The following is a 9,710-nucleotide window of genomic DNA, read 5'->3' on the forward strand; positions in this document are numbered from 1 at the left end:
TCCTCCCGTGCTTTCCTCTGCTGTTGTGTTATGGCCGGGGCCGCTGATAAAACTCCACGCTCAGCCCCAGGACCCGCCCCCACTGCACAGCTCTTCCGCGGTGTGCAGTTGATCAGCAGGGCTGGCCGCCATATTTATGTATCTCCGTCTAATCCTAATAATAACAAAATAAACAATAGTCTTTGTGGTGATTTTATTAATAATAGATCTTTTCATGAACATCGGTAGGCTTGGAGGTCTGTGAAAATTTTTATATCACAATGGGGGTCCTCGGGATGCAAAACTTCTAGACCTGCTGCATTAGGGCTTTAAATGTCTCAGGGATTGGTAGCTATTAAGCAGGATTAGAGAATTTTAGAACATTTTAAATCTTGTCATCTGCGGGGGGCACAAAAAGTTGCACAAATTACCTAGGAAAAACTAGGCTGCTGTAAGATTTATTGGCTAGGAGTAAACTAGTTTGTTTTAACCATATAATAAACACTATTCCTATAAACATCTGAAATACATAAAAGGTAGTTATGTAGTTTGATGGGCATGCGCCAGAGAATAACGTTGCCAGTGGGCCAGTTGCCAAGGAAACTCACAGGGTACATCTTCTAGAAGTTTTGCTAAAAGGAAGAAAAAAAATCAGATGGCCACTCCAGGGGCATCCTTTACTTGCAGTGGGAATGAAGTCCCATGCGTATTTGGTGAATGAACTGGAAAACTGAACGCTTTGCTAACAGACCCAGTTGTCCCACACAGGGGGCGCTTAGCAGATCAGGGTGCGAGTTTGCTGAAACTACAGAAAGGAGAAATCATCAATTCCCCAGACAGAGATTAAAAGGAACCTATTTTCTGCTTACAGACAGAGTCACGGAGCGACATACTCTTCCGCTCTTGTCCCTTTATTCTGGCTAAAAGGCTTGGAATGGTGTAAAGGGGCTCTCAGTCCGGGATCTGGCCTGGTTAGAACTCCCCAGGCGCAGGCTCCGTAGACGACTGTCGTAGGCCGTCTTTCTGGGGACTCCCTCAGACCCTGGCAAAAGGTTCGAACTGGGGCTTGGGAGGTGAAAGGTCTGGCTGCAAAACTACAGAGACTCTGGGAAGTGTTGCAACCTGTCAGACAACCTGAGGAAGCTGCCATAATTTCCATGGGCCCCCAGGGCTGTCAGTGTTATGCTGGAGGCCACTGTGGTCCTCAGGGCAGCCCAGGATTGGGAGAGTGCAAAGGTAGCTTAAATCCTCATTAGCCCCTATCCTCCTGGGCTATAAATTCTGTGCTGCACCTCTTGAGGGCACAGCACAGAATCTCTCCCGTGGCAATCACCATTCACAAGTTATCGTTACGTTTAGTTTGATGTTCTTGTGTACACTTAAAGTGCTGTCTCTTTAATCATTTTATTATAGTTATCCTTTCAACCCTGGTTTAATTTTACTTTTCTATTATTGTACATTTATATATCATTCATTATTAACCTTCCAGGGCCTGATCCTTTCCTGGATGCTGTTTTTACCCTGATAAAACTCTGTTGAGTTCAGTGGAGTTACTCCTGATTTATGCAGGTTAAAGTGGGAGAAGAACAAGACACTATTTTTAAATCTGTAAATAAATATTATATTCCTGATAGTTTCTCCTACTATATGAAGACTGATTTTCTTTAAAAACAAACAGAAGTTACATGCTAAATTGGGGGACTGAGTCTACAGAGACCACCTCCAAAGCACTCTATTAAATCTCAGAAAATGGATCCAGGGAGATGGTCCTTAATACTGATATAATGAACACCTAAATAAGGGTTAATATGTTTAATTTAATACCAAAAGAGCTTAATTTATTTTTACCTTCTATTGCCAAGATCCACTAAATTGCATTGTGCATCCAGCTGTCTGATAAGGATCATTACTTGTCATAGTGCTATGAAACATTTGGAGACAAATTTTCAAACCCTGGCATCTGATTTGCACCATTAAACAATGTGTGTTGCATTTGTGCGTGCAAAATCCCACCGGCTGATTTGGTAGATGCATGTGCAAATTAGAAATGGCACCCAAGGGGACCTATTTACAAGTAATACTACCCATTTTGCATGCACAAATGTGAATATACAAGTTTAACATCTGCAGAAATAAGTCAGCCACCAGATTTGACAATGCACTCTCAGGATAACTGCACTTCCCCTATCTCAGTTCCCCCCTTTTAGTTAGATATGGTATTTTTCACTTCCTGTTCTAATCTGGTGCACTGTTAGACAGGTGCTGACTTGCATCCTGTAAGTGGCTGGGTTAATAGTTGTGGGCAAAGCAATTCGTATATCTGTAAGTGTGGACAACCAGATAGTAAAAAACTTGAGTTTAGGGTTCCATTAGACTAATGGCTGTGCATTGCGGGTTTCACCCTGATAAATACCCAGCCAGCTCCAGATTAACCCATCACTGGGCTCTAGGCATGATGGAGAGGCAGCTACCCCAAACTGGAGTGAATGGCTTTGCAGCCTGGCCTATGGGGTCACAGCATGATTCAGGTTATGGCTCTGTCCATGAATTTGGGCCCTAGATTCTCAGCGCATTAATCTGAACCTTCATCCAACCCACTTGATGGATATATGCGGCCTATATGACATATGCAGATTCTCAGGCTCCCAGGTATCTGTTGAAGAAAGTTTAGTTCTCCTGATTTTGCAAACGTAATGTTCCAAATTAAAATAGAAAACAGTATTGTTGATCTGAAACAATGGCTCCGAGAAGCGTGAATCTCCCTCTCCCCATTCATCTCAGTGGGCTGTTGACGCTAAAGCCTGATGAAGACACTTCAGATGTCAGCACGGCCTATTTTCATTGCTGATCATTTTAGTAGGTGGAATGGGACAGGAGTGAAGCTCAGGGGATTGCAAATGGGGAGTTGCTGCAGGGAAGGTAATGCAGGGAAGAAAGGACAAAAGACTCCTTGCAAAGTCAGGGAAGAAGGTGGGAAACAAAGAAAGGAGAATGAGGTGAATGAGAGGCAGAAATAGCAGTGGTCCTAAAGGGGAGAATATTTTCCCACAGCAATGGTGAGAAGTTGAACTAATAATAAAAAAAACACTAATAGCTAAAGGTTTAGATACTGCTTAAGGGCCTGATTCTCCCCTTGCTCTTTGTGCAAACATCCTATTGCCATCAGTGAGATATCCGCAATGGTTTGAGGGTAGCACGGAGTCCTAAATGTATACCCTGGTACTCCGGCCATAGTTAAAACTGGATTCAGCTACAAAATGAATTTGACACCCTGGCCCTGTATAAATGTGGGTTAATTAAGAAGTCTGAGTAGAATCAGATCATGTAGTAGATGTAAAGGAACAACTATCCTGCCCATTTCTGCTCACAGCTTCCTACAGGCAGGGGTTTCAGGAAATGCTTTTCCATATTTCATTTTCTACCTTCCCACTCTTCTAATTGTGACTTACAACGGCTCCTGTGCACCAGTGTCAGAGTTGCTACTGTGCATTCCATAAATCACTCCTAATTAGGAAGGGATTACTATTTATATTCCAGCACTAATAAAGCAGCTTCAACCTCTGAACAACTGTTTGCTATTGCATGTTAAAAGCTATGCTGTTTTACCACAGTTCCCTCTGGGAAGAGGAAAAAGGGAGAGAGGTGGTTAATGGTTTCTAATTATCAAATTATAAAATCAAGTGCAAAAGTAATCCATATTCCTGTAGGTAAACAAGAAAACACTATTAGTTCATTCTAATATCCGGTACTTGAGGCAGGAACAGACTACTGTACCAGCCCTTTCTAGGTCTTATGGTCATTAAACCTGCCACAGAGACTGAGCACGGGGGTGGGAAGCTGGGCTGATGAAAGCAGGTCCTAAAATGTAACTTTTAAGGAAGAATGGAATTGAATGTATCCTAACCAGAGGACAGAGCTGTGCTCATTCAGGCTGGTTCCTGCTGACTGCCCTCATCTCCATTGATTCAGCATTAAGCACATGGGTGAGCTATTAGGGAGCATATTTTATCTTCCTCTAATTGGTCAATAGTCACTAACATACTGGTACTTGCTTTTTCACTGGCTTGGCTGGTTCATTAGCTAAAAGGCCTGGATAAAGGCGTAGTTAATGAAAAGGAGTTTGTTGTTTCACCAGCCATTGTAGTTAAACTTCCAGATGTCTAAAGATCACATTACTGTGCCACAGTGAAGGCTGAAAGAACAGATGGGCACCTGTCACTATGCGAGAAGCAACATTTGTCAGCGAATGCCAGGGGCTTAAGATGATTGGTTATATAAATATATATTTAAGGGGAATTTCCTCATCAGCTGTAGCTTATTAGCTATAGCAGCGATCACAGCTCTGTGCTTATATATAGTTCTGTCTGTAGGGATGTTGGTGGCTTGTAGGATAATATTTCAATATTTCCATTTGGGAATAAAATAACTAGACATTATCTCCAAACAAGGCTTTATTTAGAAAAAAGGTACAAATGCTTTGCCTTCCTGGTGTGCTTCGGTAAGTGGACCACATCAAGCTCATGTCCTTTCTGTTGTCCATCGGCTCTACTCATCCACAGTTACCTAACAGATCAACTCCCCCTAGCATCTTCAATCACCCATCATGCCATGTTGCCTTCCATTCTTCCCACTGCCCCACTTGCCCACAAACTTGTGGTTTTACCTAGACATCTTCACTCTCATCCTGGCCCTCAGGGCTTTACTTCTTCTCACTTCATCTCCAGCCTCTGTTTCTCTGAGGTCCCGTTCCCCCATCCTTCCTCAGGCCCCCATAATTATACTTTTGGCTCTTCGTGTTCTTCCTCACTCCAACTAGCTCTTTCCACCCATCCTCTCTGACTTGACAAGCTTTAGCCCCTTCATAGCACATACGCTTTGTAAATATCCTGAATAGATGCTAATTATCTGCTTTAACCCCTGCAGCAAAATCTTAATGGGATTATTAGCATGTTATTAAATTACCTGTGAAAATGGGATGTAGGCTTCTAAATCACTTAAGCACTTTTAAAAAAATTACTTTTGTGGTTGCTGCATGGCAGGAATCGGGCTTGCCTCCTACCTGGCCAGCGTCATAGTCCTGAAGAGATCCTAGCTTTGGGGGTGACAGTCCTGCACTGTCCTCCTTGTGCTCATCTTCCAAGGAGTCTTGCTAGTTATCCTTGATGGGATGTGCGTTGCAGGGAAGAGAGCAGGCAGTAGGAACACAATCTTCCTGGGCGTCAGAGACCAGGACGTGGGCAGTCAGAACTAATGGCTGGAGCAGGAGCTGGAAGCCAGGTATAGGAGCCCTGGGTCAGAGCCAGAGTCCAAGGCCAGATGCCAGAGCCCTGGGTCAGAAGTCAGGAATCGTAACTGGGGGTCAGAGCCAGGTTACCTGGAGTGAAGGAAGGCAAGAGCAGAGCATGGCTGGGCTGGGCCAGGAACAAGCAGGTGCAGGAGCTATCACAGCTCTGGGTGCATACTTTAAATAACTGCTGAACTGCTGCTGCTGGGTTTCAGAGTTGGTCTGCTGACCCTTCCCCCCCAGTTAGGCAGTGTACACAATCCGGCAGCCTAATACAGGCCAGATGCACTCATTAGGTTGCCTGGAGACTGACCCTTTGCTGCAGGCCCTGCTTCCAGACACTGGGTTGGGCCATAATGTAATTGTACAGAATCCTTTCCAGCTCCTCAAAAAATGGGCAGGTCATGTTTCCATTGCTGCGCTTTTTCCTGGCATGCCTGGTCTGAATGTATGTCCTCCTGAATATAAGCCATCTGTTCAGCAATGTCTACAAAAGGATCTTTGTTCTGGTAGCTGGCCACAAGGGCTTTTTGCACCAATGCTTCTCATGGTGGTGAGATCTAGGGGCTCAGCCTGGCTTCAAGTAGCTGCTCAAAGCATGTTGTGAGGCCGCTGGAGTAATATGGCCGCAGTGCTGATATCCTCAAATCCAGGAGCAAACGGACAAATGCTGGCCCCACACCAGATTTTTAGTAGGAAAAGGGACATCCATCCAACTTGACACTAGAGCAGTGATAGGCACACAGGTAAACAGAAAAGTCACTAATGGTTGTCTGCAAACCAGTGTGGGATAGCAGTCGGAGGACTGTCAAAGTAGTGCACAGAAGCATTATGTGCACACAAATGACAAAACTGACTCAATTCGCAGCAAGCTCAGTTCTGGTTGAAAAAGGAGTCCAGAGTGCCTGATAAATATGGAGTTAGTGCACTATAATGAATGTGTAATGTGCAGGCAAGTGTTTTCAAACAGGTCTAACTAGACCTAATCTGGTTTACCTCCATACTGTAGACAATCCCTTAGTCTTTAAACCATATCATAGTCCTTTTGTTTTAGTTTGTTGCCAGCAGGAGATTCTTCCAGGATGTGTTTAGCTTAAATGAAAACTTTCAAAATATAACTACCACTTGGTAGAGAACTCTTCCACTTCCATTCAAGGAAAGTATAAATCAAAGTTAACATGGAGACTAAATCATCTCAATTCAGCTTGTTGTGCAAATCAGGATGCAGATGACAGGTAGGAAGTCAATAGCTTTTAGATGAAAGACTTCAGTTTACAGTGTTATTACCTGCCTCTGCTCTCTGCTGTAAAGAGCAAATACTACATACTGCAGAAATATAAAACATTGGCATTTTAAAAAATCCTCTGGAAAATATTTAAATCTTGTCCTGGTGAGAATTAACCTAGCTGTTATTTTGGGTACCCGTGTAGTCAGAAGCGTTTCCTAGCAAGTCATTGCCCTGGTAATTATACACTCTCCCATTTTATGAACAACTTACTGTTTTGAAAAGCAGGTCAGATCCCTGTAGAGAGCGATGGAAAGTAGTTTGAGGGCAAATGAAACATTAGCATACAGTAGGATTCCTTTATCTGTGATTTCTGCTTTAATGCTTAACTAGTAGCTGGGGTTTTGTTCAAGTCTAGATTCAGGTAGGATCAGTTGAAATGGAAGTGGTAGGGAGCAGACTCAAAATTTAAACCCACAGATTTTCAGATTCACCGGGCTCCAGGTTTTCTAGTTTTAAATGTAGAAGACAAAGGCATATGGTGTAATTACACTGAGGAAAAAGTAACTCTTTTCATTTTGACCCTGTGAGCCTGGAAGGGGTACAAGCTAATACTACTGTACATAGTATGTCTAACAAAAGTAATTACGTGTATGTTGGAAAACCTCTGGAAAACTATGTTAAAGTAGTGCTAAGGGCCTGCCTTCAACTCTGAAGAGCCATGAAATCCACAGCTGGACTAAACCTTTATCCCTAATGTGCTGTGTTGATTGAAGAACAGGCAGCAAATGCAAGATCAGTCATAATTTTTCAGAGGCCCACTGAAATTCCAAGGCAAAATGGGATGAATTAAGAAAGGACATCTAGGTTTAACAGAATCTTCTGCCATTTGTGGCTTTAGGTAAATCCTTCATTGTTTTAACAGATTTTTTTGCTAGTTTCCTTTTATTTCTTCTTTTTTTGATAGTATTAAAAATAGAACAAAAATAAGTCATCTTGATATGGCACCATTGATACCATTGCGGGGGTCTGTGGTTTCTTCAATCTAAATGTCAATGGTCCTATTAAGATTTGACTGGATTTTTTGTATCATTGCTCATCATTTATTCAGAACATATGTGTCTGCCGTGAATTCCTACAGTGTTCGCAAAGTCCAGATCAAGCAACAGGAATGTTTAGAAGTGCTGCGGGTACTCAGCAACTGTTGAATTAGCTACATGTACTCTCCTGCCTTCTACCTACTGTACCTAGTTTGAAATATATATATATATAAAATTTGCAGCATTTCCACTTCAAGGGGCAGATCCTCAGCACGTAGAAACTGCATAGCTTTTTTTTTTTACTGCAATGGAGCTGGGCTGATTTACCCTAGCTAAAGATCTGACACCCCCTTCCCCATATTTCTTTTCTGTTACTTTACTCCACTGTAGAGTTATCCCTCTGTCTGCCCAAGAGTCACTGCACTCGAATCTGTGCAATGCTATCTATTACACTGCCTCTGTAAAGCATGGCATGATGCTGTGTATGAAGAATGCTGTAAACCTCACGGTATTACACAAGCAAATGTTTATTAAAAATCATTTTGAAAAATAACTACTGCATATGAAAAGAAATTACATTATAAATCTCACTATCTCGGCTACTTTTTTCTCCAAAAGCACCCTAGAGCTACAGGTGTACTTTGCAGATAAATACAGTTTTTCATGTTCACTTTTGAGCCACTATTTTTCTATTTGGGAAGAATTATGGGACAAATTCTATCGACATTTCTTTCCTGAACCCACCCGACCTAAATGTGTGAAAAGTTGTGTCTGCATCGAAAGTGGGACTGTCACATTGTGAGTGGAGAGGGACAGGATATGGGTATGGAGCAACCCCTGAATGTCACAGACATCTTCTTTGTCTCACTGCTAAAGGTGTTAGGGGCAGGCCTGGTGCATTTGTCACAGTGTGGATCCTCCAGCCATTTCCCAATAGAGGGAAATTCAGGAGGTACATAGTCCCCTGCAGCCAAGAGGAGTCATTCTGGTAGCACTATGTGGCTGGGTGGGATTTTGAAAGATTCCTTCCCCCAACTCACAAGGAAATCCCCAGTGCAGAGGCCAGTTGTGGTGGTGGTGCAGTGAGGAAAATATGTGTGATATATGTTTTATTTAATGTGTTTATGAATATTATCATCGTATGCTTATTAACAATTTGTACCAAAACCAAAATAAATTTATTTCTTTAAACCACACCCCAATCCCAGCATTTCTGACTGTAAGTTCTTGATTTCTTGTATTCCAGCAGTCTAGACAGGAGTCTTCCTATTTAAAGATGCGCCAATGCTAATTACTCTTGCCTAATAGCATTCCAGAGCAACATTTGTAAAGCTAGGTCTTGAACTACTAAATATAAAAGGCCAAATCCTTTCTCCATTTCTGCTCAATCCTTCAAGTTGAACTCTCGTGTTAGTTTTGTCTGAGAAAGGAAGGACTGAGTTACTCAGTAAGGACGTCAAGATTTGTTCCAAAGCTTTTCAATGGGATTGCTGACGTGCCGTTAACTAGAGCAAGGCACATTGTGCTGCTGTAATTATTCTTTTCTCATCTTCCGCACTTAAAGTATCAGTTGGATAACTGATGTCACATCTCAGACCTGGCAAGCTTTCTCCTCTGATCACAGTGAGGTAGAGTTGTCTTCATGGCCACAGTGGTAAAACTATACTTCTCAGTTGGGAAAGGAACATAAATGCAGTGCAAGGGCTCGTTTTTGCCCCTTTGAAGATATGCAAACACAGGTGTAACACAGGGGCTGGACCTAGAAGTGGTTTGTGTTGCTGTTCATGTGAACAAGCCAGCATGGGCATTGTCATGCTCAGACCCATGTTGCCTGCCAGTCTTTGGGTTGCTTGTGATCCAAACAATTCAATACATACCTGCCTTGGGGAGTCACAGTTATTTTGGGGGTAATGTCATTGAAAAGGCTTCTGCTCATACCTGTCTAGTACTCACATACCGCTCTCATAACATGGCTAACCCAACAGCATTTTGCAGCACACTGGTAAACAGCAGCATGCTTGTGTTGTACACCAGATGATCACTTTCCATGTTGCCTTACATACCTCTGTTCCTATGCAGTCTGAGCATCGCCCCCGCCCCACACACACTTTGTAAATCATTATTTGCTAGCTGAGAGGAAAGGGCCCATTGACTTTAAACTACCCTGTCCCTCTTGCTATCT

Source organism: Mauremys mutica, chromosome 1 (genome assembly GCF_020497125.1).
Source record: "Mauremys mutica isolate MM-2020 ecotype Southern chromosome 1, ASM2049712v1, whole genome shotgun sequence".
Taxonomy (NCBI): domain Eukaryota; kingdom Metazoa; phylum Chordata; order Testudines; family Geoemydidae; genus Mauremys; species Mauremys mutica.